This window comes from Gymnoscopelus braueri (assembly GCF_963280865.1).
Source record: "Gymnoscopelus braueri genome assembly, chromosome: 13".
In the NCBI taxonomy this organism is placed as follows: domain Eukaryota; kingdom Metazoa; phylum Chordata; class Actinopteri; order Myctophiformes; family Myctophidae; genus Gymnoscopelus; species Gymnoscopelus braueri.
Genome location: NC_137615.1, coordinates 10471626 through 10483202, shown reverse-complemented (window position 1 = coordinate 10483202; position 11577 = coordinate 10471626). Strand labels below are relative to the sequence as shown.

The 11577-nt window shown below is 41.9% G+C and overlaps 1 pseudogene across 1 annotated transcript; it reads right to left on the bottom strand.

The window, feature by feature from the left end:
* Positions 1-2391: 2391 nt before the first annotated feature.
* Positions 2392-10041, bottom strand: LOC308098250 (perforin-1-like; annotated as a pseudogene). The gene is made up of 7 exons (XR_013935143.1): positions 9973-10041; positions 6998-7262; positions 5720-5761; positions 4690-4782; positions 3588-3724; positions 2902-3397; positions 2392-2725 (listed from the first exon to the last, which is right to left on the bottom strand). The product of XR_013935143.1 is annotated as a perforin-1-like (transcript).
* Positions 10042-11577: the final 1536 nt, after the last annotated feature.

Below are 11577 nucleotides of genomic sequence, written 5' to 3'. Positions count from 1 at the left end.
ATGTAATTGCAAAAAGAAAATGCAATTATTATTTTTTGCTATATGTCATACAATGAAGTACTATGTAGGGCTTCAAAATAAAATAAGTGCAAGACAAAAAACCTAGTTAAAAGCAATGCCAAACTAGTATGTGCACAGATTCCGAAACGTGTATCCTCCGGCAGGCTATTCCAAAGGCTAGGACCATAATAACGATAAAATGCTGCTTCTCCTTGCCTTTTTGTTCTAGCCTTAGGAACAGTAAAGAGACCAGTGTCAGAGGATGTCTAAGGGTTGTCCAGGCATGTCAGGCCATCAGGAATCACCAAAAGATCTTAAGGCCTATGTTACCATCATTGGAGCCCTGCTGCCTAAAAATAGTTTACAGTACTTCAAAATGAGAAAAAAAATTACTCCACTCTCCACTATATTAGAAAAGGCAGAGATGTTCGATTCTCCACAATGTCAGGAAATATTAGCGTGGAGAAATAACACACAACACTCCCTCAATACCAACTGTTGAAGTGCCCTTGAGCAAGACAATTAACCACTTATGTCACGAATAGGGAAAATTCAAGCTTGAACTCGCTGTGAGAAAGATCTGCTTTTTTTTCTTTGAAAATTGTTTGAACATTATTATTATTATGACATTCAAAAAATAGGGCCACCAGGGTGAAAGTGGTCCTGTCATGTGTGTGGCACAAATATAGAAGTGTGTGTTTTATTATTGTTTATACATTTTCTTTGTCACAAAATGTAAACCTAGTCATGACCTGTCAATTGCAAAGAACACAAAAAGTAACTGCTGTTGAATGTCATTAGAGGCATGAAACTGAAAGAAAAAACTCCTGCACACTGTCTTCAAATGCAATTAAAAAAGTTTTAATGGGAATAACAACGTTTCAGTCTGTTAGACCTTCATCTTTAAGCCTCTTTTAGCTGCTTTTGCACACCTTGTAGGTGTGCAAAAGACTTGCTTTTTATTCATTATAGGCAAGCACATTAATCATAAGCAGTGGTGGAGAGTAACTAAGTACATTTACTTAAGGACTGTACTTAAGTACAATTTTTTGGTATTCGTACTTTACTTGAGCATTTCCAATTTCCAATACTTTTACTTCTACTCCAGTACATCGGTTGTTCTTTTACTCCACTACAATTATTTGAAAACTTTAGTTACTAGTTACTTTTCAGATATCAATTATTACATTATAAAACATACATTAACCACTTCAACCCTATGTTATACCTAGGGTATTTGAGGGAAAAAAAGCCGATCTACAAGCTCACAACGCGTCGCATCGCAACGTGTTGTGAGCTTCTAGATCTGCTATTTTCAAATATTTTAGTATACTTTTACTTTTGGTACTTTAAGTACATTTTTATGCCAATACTTTTGCACTTTTACTCAAGTCAAATGTTGAATTTTGGACTTAAGTAAAGAATTTGAGTACTTTTCCCACCACTGATCATAAGCACATCATTTGCATCTATGAAGCAATTCCGCTGCAGCAATTTTATCAATTTTCAGCATTCAGAGGGAGATGTTGCCACGTCTGCCTTCCTGCAACAGAGCTGGCCTTCCAGCGCCCCAGGGGTCCTCCCAGCCACCCCGGATGTATCCCAGCATGCCCTTGATGTCTGGAGAGGCAGCATACTTCTCACACTGCGCCCCCTGAAGGTGTGGACCGCACGCCGCGCTCATCGTCACAGTCAGAGTACCATAATCCAGACTGAACGTCTTGGATACGCTCGGACCTCGGGTGGGTCTGACAGATCCCTTGCCGAGAAGGTCGTAGTCCCATCCGCTGTCTTGGTCCCACACCTCGAAACGCAGCTGGCTGGGAGAGACAGTGAGCAGGGTAAGGGTTAGGACGTCATTTTCAACACTCACTGATAAAAACACAGCATGTTTTATTATCTTACACTTTTAGATTTGGCCAGTCTCAATTTGCCCAATATACTGTACTGCAGGGGTCTTCAACAGGGGGTCTGGGACCCCTAGGGGGTCCTCAGAGTTACTACAGGGGGTCCGCCAAATCTTTGTGTGATAAGATTGTTTTTGTTTTCATTAACCACTTGAACCCTAGCATCCCTTTTCTGAGGGGAACATTCGCCGAAAATAGCCGATCTACAAGCTCACAAGAGCTTGTAGATTGGCTATTTGTGGCAAAAAGGTGTCGGTGTAGAGGGAAAAAAGAGCAGACCAAGTAAAAAAAAAAAGTTTAATCTGAAACACAATTTTATACAATATAGAGGGGGTCCCTGCTTCATCTCTCTCTCAGTTATGGGGTCCTTGGCCTGAAAACTTTGAAGTCCCCTGCTGTACTGTACCAAATCATATCAAGTTTTCTCCCAGACTCACGTGAAGCTGTTGAGGTCCACGTCTCCGAGGTCGAACGTTTGGTCCCAGCGCGGGTAGTTGTCGTTCATGATCACCCTCGTTTTGAACTCATGCTGGCCGTAGAACACCTTGACGTAGCCGTCCGTCCAGCCTAGAGGGTCTCCGTAAAGGCCCGTGCCGCTGACCACCGTCACACTCAACTGGGCCACACCGGGCCTCATGGGGCAGCACTCAGTGTTCACCATGTGGCGGTTACCATGTCCACTGCAGCGGCAAGCGCAGTTCTTTCCCTGGTGGCCGGACGGAGCAGCTGGAGGGGCAACGCACTGGCACAGCGCTGGATATGATGTATTCTCTGATGGCGGCTTGCAGGTTGGACTTCAGGGTGGGGTTGTCCCTGACCTATACGATGACAAGGATGACGGGTTATTTTCTGAAAATCACTCACTTTTATTGTCCTATGGTATTTAGAGAACACCACTTCAAAAGGACAAACGATTACATCTAAATGATGAAAGATAATATTTTACTTCACCCATCTATTATCCTCCTACATAAAAAGACTTCCATTCTCTCACCAGAAAGTGCAGGGGGCTCAGTTGGTAGGACACCACTCCTGGGACGGTCTTAAGGGACTTGAGCCAGGACTTGTAGCCCTCTTTTCCACCAGGGTTGAAAAGGAGGTCACCAACCTCCCCGTCTCCACCCAGAACCTATCAGTGACCCGGTCCGCGAAGGAGTCGCTGAAGCTCTTGGCCGTATTCGGCTTCTTGCTCAGATCCGCGCAGAACTTGGACTTAAGGCTGACATCGACTCCCTTTATGATCGCACTGGCCTCACTGGCCAGACAGTCTTTGACCGCAGTGGATTCGAGGCCGCGCATGGCCGACTGACAGGTGCGGATAGCGTTTTTTGGAATGCACTTGACCCCCAAGGTGAACCAGGCGGATGAAGTGGGTGCCGTAGACAGAGATTAAGAGACGGAAGGCGTTGTCACGGTGGCTGGTGGAGGGGAGCTGCAGCAGTGCCTTCTTGAAGTCTTCGCTCAGCGGTGGATCTGACTGGAGACGGAAGCTGTGGATCAGAGAGGAGACAGCGGTCACTAAACGAAGTGACATTTGGAAAATGAAATAATTTCACCTGCAACTATCTGGCAGCTGATACAAAGAGACTCCTGTTTTAATACAGACATTTACAAAATAATGACTTCAGTATAAAGTCAATGAAACCTGTTGAACTTGTACATTATTAGTTGGCTACTCACGTGTAGTACTGGCATTTGACCTTATGGGAGGCAAAGGAGAACTTGTCCTGTTCAGAGTGTTGGTGGGCAAACCTTGAGGCCTTGGAGTGCGTTCCCCCGAGAGTCAAACCAGCAGTGCTTTTGAATCCAAGGCCAACCTTATTCATGAAAACAATGATTCTCGCATTAGTAGCATTAGTAGTAGAATGGCAATGCAGCTTGACCTTATAGTCAAAGGAAAGAACAGCTTTCCTGTATTGTCCCAACTACAACAAAGATGGCTAGACAAGTAGATGCACCATCTGTCCATCCAGGGCAGGAATTTCCTGGAGGCCATGAAGGCCACGGCCCCAAAGGCCTTTCCCCTAAAAATGATGAAATTTCAGGCCTGGTAGTGCCATTATGCTTCAAACAACATTTTTGACAATGTTGGCATTGTCCTACAGTAACATTTTTGCTTTCTTTTTCTTTTTACAAAATATATATATAGCAGAATCTGCCAATGCATTGTCAATGTAAATGCGTGGATTCACGCAAGAGCGGATTTTTCCGCTTGTCGCGCAGACCTTGCGTTGCTGATTTTCCCTCTCTGTTCAATAGGGTGAGTCGGAGGCGGACCATCCCAAGACTCAGGAAGCAACATGGTGCTCAAGGCAGCAGGCGGTGCGGGCTACAGGGACGGTCTTGAATGTGAGTGACAGGTGCGTCACAGCGTTTTTTTAGAATCCGCTGGCTGCAAAAAACTGTGGCCTCGCACAACCTGCGTTTAACAGCGGCCAGCCAACTTTTGGTGAGAGCGCGCCCTTAGGGTGCAGCCACACCGAACTTTGATTCTGCCTACTGTATGCATGCAGGTGGATTCTGTCAATGCTTTTAAATGGGAACGGAGCGGTTTGTTGCCATTCGAGGATTTCCGCAAAAAAACACCCCGTTCCCATTGAAAAACATTGGTAGAATCCGCCCGCATAGGCAGAATTAAAGTTCGGTGTGACCGCACCCTTCAGGATTATTGTTGATTTTAAACAATGTTTACCAAAATGTTGACATCAGACAAATAGATATCAGAAGAAAGAGAGAAGACAATTCACGATCACCAATAATTGTACAGAGACATCAGACTAACCTGCCAGCTGGTTCCCATAGATTGACTGGTATCTTTCAGGACAGACTGGCTGGATTCAGAGACCTTACTGCTCAGACTGTTTTTGCAATTCCTCTGAAACCACACAGGACCACAGGTCATACTTCACTTTTCATACGTTAACCCCAGTTGTGGAAAAAGTAATCAAAATTTTTTACTTAAGTAAAAGTATCAATACTGCAATGAAATAAAATAATTCTGAATTCTAAATTTACTAAAAAGTACAAAAGTATCAAAATATACTTAAAGTACCAAAAGTAGAAAGTACTCAGTAGAATGTCCCATTTCACAACTTTTCAAATGTATAAAATAAAAAACCTTTTGAAAATAGCAGATCTACAAGCTCACAATGTGTCGCATCGCGACGTCAATTAAAATAATAATAGTTGTTTTCAGTGGTTGCATTGACGTTTACCATATTCAAGTAAACATGTTCACCTAACCAATCAGAAAACATGAACAAATACGTATCTGAATTCAAGCTGAGGCTGATGTTTGTCAGTCAGTCGTTGCCTGCATGCAACACCTATGGTGCGTATGCATGTGCGCGTGCATGAACGTGCATGAATGAGTGCACGTGTGCACGGCAAACGTGCAAAAATCATCACCTTTTAAAAAAAAAAAGCTGTCTGTCACGTTTTATTGTCACACCTCCGAATCCACAGTGTGTCTGAAGCAAGCAGTACTGCGTTGTTGCCACAAGAATAGGAGACATTTTCATTTTGACTTAACTTTGACATAACGTCTCTGTGTCGGGTGGAAACCTCATTATATCCAAAACGGTTACTTTTCAGGATTCAAATTCAAAAGTAGCAAAAATAGCAGATCGACAAGCTTGAGCTTGTAGATCTGCTATGTTTGATATTTTTGCGTGACGCTGTAGTATGATCAAGTAGGGCGTTAATTTCCGGGAAAAAAGGTTAAAATGCGGAGGTCACAACGTGCAGGCAGACAGACAGCTGTAAATCAACTCCCATAAAGAATGATACAAAAATGTGTTCTGTCCACTGACCTTGATGCGCCAGTCCAGGACGGATACCGGGAGCTTCTGAGTCTGTTTGAAAAGGGAGAGTTGAGACAAGATACAGGTGTTTTGAGTGATGGACAGGAGAGAAAAGACAACAACAGTTACGCTAATTACAGACAAAAACAGCTCAGAGCAGAGAACCAGGATTGAGGTGTTGAGATGTGACCTCCCGCTCCCGCTGTGAGCTCTGGGACTCGGTCACATAAAGTTGTGACGGCAAATGTCCATACTGTCATTTGTTTTGACCCATTTTGGAACACTGTATCAAAAAATGTACCGAATTTAACATGGAGCTGCATTCCTGATCTGCTAATGATGGGAGGACTTGTAGGATCCCAGAACTGCCTTTACAGTTTTCAGTTTTGACACAATGTTGACCATTTCGCTGTTCGCCCTCTCTGCCAGTTGTTAATTTTATGTGACCGAATCCCTGAGCTACAGTGGAGGGTGAGGTCACAGATGGGGCTAACTGTAGTTATGTCAGCAGTTTGGAAACAAGTCAGTAGGTGACCTTCCTTCAATGGTGGACAAAGTACTTGAACCCAGTACTTGAGTCAAAGTATCACTCCTGGTCAAATATTGCTGAACAACGTGAAAGTGAAATTTGGACACGCTTAGTAGTACAAAAAGTACAAAGGACATTTTCTTTTTGATAATAATGAAACAATTGACTTTTTATTGAGGATTTTCCTGAAATGTAAAAAAAATGTCATGCGACACGTTCTACTATTTTCTCTACATTTGAAAGATTTAAGAGGTTAATTCATAATGTACTTTTCCCGTTTCCTAGAAATGTAGCGGGGTCAAAAGTACAATATTTGTCTTTGCAATGTAGTGGAGTGAAAGTATCCAAAAATACAAATATAGATTTTTTTTTACTTAAGTACAATCAAGTAAATGTATACTTTGTTACTGTCCATCACTGCAGATGTAGGCTAACTGTATTTTGTCTCTGTCGGGTGAAAACTCTTCTGAAAAAAACGTTTCACCCGACAGAGACCAAGAGACCAGGACATTATGTCCAAAACTGTGACTTTTCAGGATTCAAATAAAAAAAAATTGAGCTTGTGGATCTGCTAATTTTGATGCTTTTGTGTGACGCTGTAGTATGATCAAGTAAAATACGGAGATAGGAGGTTTCTGCCCGACAGCAATGAAATGTATTTTGTTACTGTCCACCGCTGCGGATGCAGGCTAACTGTTGCCTATTTGTGTCAATTGATGTGACGGACTGTTTGGATGGTCAAGTCAGTATAAGGTAACCTTGTTGAGCAGCAGGTTGTGACAGATGGTACAGTTGCCCTTGTTTCCTCCCGCCATGAAGGTGTGGACGTCCACCACGCTGGCCCCGCTGGTCTTCAACTTGACCACGTCGAAGCCCTCCCCGACCAGGCTGTGACCCGGGACAAACTCAGCCTTCTGACACTCTGCCAGTGAGCCTGATGAATGGCAGCCCAGAGATGAAGGGAGGAAGAGGAGGAGGAGGAGGAGGAGGAGGAGGGGGAGATGGGGACCGTGCATCGTTGAGCTGAACAAAAATGACAGACAAAAATGCATCACAACCATTTTAACCCCTTTATCCATATTTTATATGTTGGCTATCAAAAAAATAGCAGATTGTACATCTGCTATTTTTGTGTTTGACATTTTTTTAATATATATATTATTTTCTTTACTTGAGTAAATGAATACCACAATGTAGAAATAAATAAAAAAAAGTAAAAGTGCTAAATATTGATAATAAAGTTTGAAACTACTGTAGCACTTGAAATCATTACTGTGAAATTAATCAAGATTGAGTAACTGCGTGGTTTATTTTCTCACCTAAAATGTATAGATTGTTTACAGAACAGCTGTCAAAGATATAGACACCAAAGTGTTTGCTTAAATGCTCTGAAAAACAGAGCTGGGCTCGAAACTTAGTGGTAATTGAAATAAATCCTGATATTGTCATTCTAATGCGTGTTTTTTCAATTACTGCTTTCATTTATATATTCTTTTTAAATTGGAAAATGAAAGAAAAAAAAAGTAATTCCCCTCACGTATTAGAAGGACAATATCAGTCACTAGATTCTTTCAATGAATCTATCATGCTTAAAATGGAGTTTGAAGTTACAATGGGTTTATATAGGAAATGTATATAGGAGTCTGTTAAAATGAATATCAAAGATCTAAATACTGAATCAAACAGCTTAAAAACTGTCTGGGGTGTTCACAAAAGCCTGAGTAGACGTTAAAATGACCCCAAACATGTTTGAAAGTGAAATATCCCTTAAGGCGAATTGCATGAACAAAGTGGCACACGAGTGGTTAACGCTTGTGTGATTTGTAAATGCCTGGCGCTGTCTCTACTTGTGGCGTGCTGCCGGTCATCCTGGAGATAAATCCACTATTCAGGCCTATTTGGGTCAGAAACGACAACTTCATGAATAACGACAGGTGTTGGATTATTATAGACAATTAGACATCCTATTTTCTTTTTTCAACGAACAACATCTTCTTTGCATAAGCGTCTGAGGTACAGTACTTATTTTTTAATACACTATATTGGATACTTGTTGTTTCATTGCTTGATATCTTTCTTAATTATGTATGGAACTGCAATTTGTGTGAATTTCACCCACTCTTTTACACCTCCCGGGCTTGGAGTGCAAAGAGCGACAAATGAAATGTAATGAATTTTATAGGAGAGCTTTTCATTGATTGTAACTATTTAATCAAAAATATAAAATATGAATATAAAAAAAAACACCTTGTAGCCTATTCTGTATACAAGCATAGATTGCTTAAATATATAAATATACTATTAGTATAAAGTATAAATTATTACAATCAATGAAAAGCTCTCCTGTAACATTCAGAAAGTTTCACTTATGCCTTTTACATTCCAAGCCATCGACCTGTGATTAAAAAATCGTTTTTAACAACTTAAACCCCAGCATCCGAATTCTTCAAGCTCACAACGTGTCGCTTTGCAACCCGTTGTGAGCTTGTAGATCGGCTATATTCCTGTGAAGACCGGGACTCCGGTCAACCAGCCGTGTTTATGCGAATGTTTGTCATTGTCAGCATCAGGTCAGGTGGTTGAGCCATGCTTCAATCGTATTCGTCTGTGTAACAGCACCAACACCACTTCAATGCTTAATTCAATGTACATACGCACTTACAGTAAGACAGCCACTCTTTAACCTCAAGCTTGTAGATTGGGCTTTTTTTCAATGAGCAACACCGTCTTAAAAGACAAAGTATAAATCAGGCTTTGATCAGTTTAAAGGCCTAACCGAGAAATAGCAGCAGTAACAAAAGGTCAATTTCAAATTCAAACAAAGATAATATATGGCTGCTCCGAGATCTCCTGACAACAACCTTCGTCCTGCACACTAAACTAAATAAATGGTTGTATATACTGTAGCAATAAATGTGATTCTTTGGCTCGTAATCGTAGGGGAACCTCTTTTGGTGTTATGTTATCAATCAAATTGATGCTATATAGTAACTTGAATGGTGCTGGTAGAACCATTATAAACTCAACTGAAGAACATCTAAAGAACCATACAGGGGATTAGCAGGTTCTTTGAATCCGCTCAACCTATTCTCAACCTCCCCAAAGAACTGCTGAAGGACCAGAAAGGCTTTGTGTGTGGTTAAAGCAATAAATCAGTGCTGAGCTGCGACCTACTGTAGTCTGACTACAGAATGACTACTTACAACTGCAGCAATGAATCACATAATGTAGGTTCTCAAACCTTTTCATGTGAAGGACCCCCAAATTGATATGTTTTTGGCCGCGGACCCCCATATGAGAAGATTTATGTAAAAACAAAAACAAATCTAGCAGATGTACAAGCTCTGCCTTATACAAGCTTGCAGATCTGAATAAAGCTACACAACTTTCCTCTTCTACCCCAGATTTGTACCCGGTTTCCTGCGCAAGTGCTGACATTGTTACCATTGAGCTAATAGAGCCGGCCTGCTTGCTCAGGCGAGAAATCAAATCTTGACCATCAGGTAAAAATGTGTGTCAGATCCTGTGTCTAGGTGAGACGTGACCTTTGACACGATCTGAATGTCTCAATAGAAGAGCATGGGAGACAAAATACAACCACCCTAATTGCATAAGTTATATTGTATTAACATACCCTACCATACCATACAGATTGGACAAAATTACATTTTATTCATTAAAATAAAAGTTACATAGTGAGGCTTTAACTCAGACTTAACTCATTGTGACTCACCTAGAGTGCTTGTCTCCACTGATGGTGCTGCGTCTGACAGAGATCAGGGAGGTGACAGTCTGTTGATGGAGAATCCACTGGCGATAAAGAACTGAAGACGGCAGCCTATATATACTGTATGAAAAGGAGGGGGTCTCGCACACACACGCACACGCACACGCAGACAAACACACACACACACACACACACACACACACACACACACACACACACACACACACACACACACACACACACACACACACACACACACACACACACACACACACACACACACACACACACACACACACGAAGAATACTGTGTTCAGCACTTTGCTCGTGGCACCAGCAGCATAGTGGCTTGCTGGCTCACTGGTTACCAGTGTTCAGTTTGTGCGAGAGCAACTCCGTTCTTCTAACTTCATTCAATAGTTTCTTACCAGGTGCACAGCCTAGAAAAAGTTCCTTTACAATCAAAGAGAGAACCAGCTCTCACGGAAATGTCCATAACCACTTAAACTTCATTGACCGGGGGTTCCCCGATGGAACTATTTTAGTCCCTTATTGTTTCCCTCTACGCCAAAGTTTTCAGCCAAAAGTTAGCCAAGCTATTTCACAACATGTCGCTCACAACTAATGTGGCGTAGGGCTGCACGATTATGGCCAAAATGATTATCACAATTATTTTTGATCAGTCACGATTATTCATTGAGTTTAGTGACAAAACTTCTTTTGATTGCACTGCCACATGAACATAACACTGCTTTCACATTCATGTTGTGAAACCGTACAATCCTGCTAATATGCACATCTCTTTAATCAAAATAAAATGTGTCCTCCTCATTCACATACTGTAAATTCTGTGCCTAGATTATAGGACATCAATGGAAACAAGGGTTTTCGTCAGTAATCGAACGATCGTGCTCATTTAATTGCGGGAAGCCGAAATCGTGATCACGATTAAAATGTGATTAATTGTACAGCCCTACAGTATTGTGAAGCTTGTAGATCCAGAGCTATTTTTGCAGAATGTTCGCCTATTTTCGCCGAATGTATGCCTACTATGCCATGCACATAGACTGGGAAGCTAGGGCTCCTGTTGTTAGGCATTTTTATTTAGCTGGCACTGGCAGCATACAGGTAGATAAACGTACTCTGCACATTTAGGCACGAAAGCCTTCCTCAGCTTCACGGCTAAGTGCCTTGAGGACATTTCCGTAAAGTGCGCTGGTACTCTCTTTGAACATAATGTACCCCTGCCAGTACCCTTGAGCAATGCACTGGCCTTAGATCTAGAGCTGGTCCCTGGGCGGTGGGCGCTGCTCGGTGCTCAGTGGCTGAATACTGCTTCTGATAGTTGGGATGATGAGTCAAATGCAAGAGGATGAGTTTCCCCTACAGGGATCAATAACATAACTTTGAGTTGAAGATGAATTGTCCTCAGATCCAGTTTATGAGCCAAGAGCAAAAGATCTGTGAAAACAACAAGAGGGATCTCCTACATTGTCTCCCTCTCAGCTTCCGTCTCCCCTAATATAAGATTAGGTAAGTAAGTCCCATATGCATATGTGCATATGCATGGGGACACCAACATCAGAACAGCATTTTTGATGAAGTGCGGCT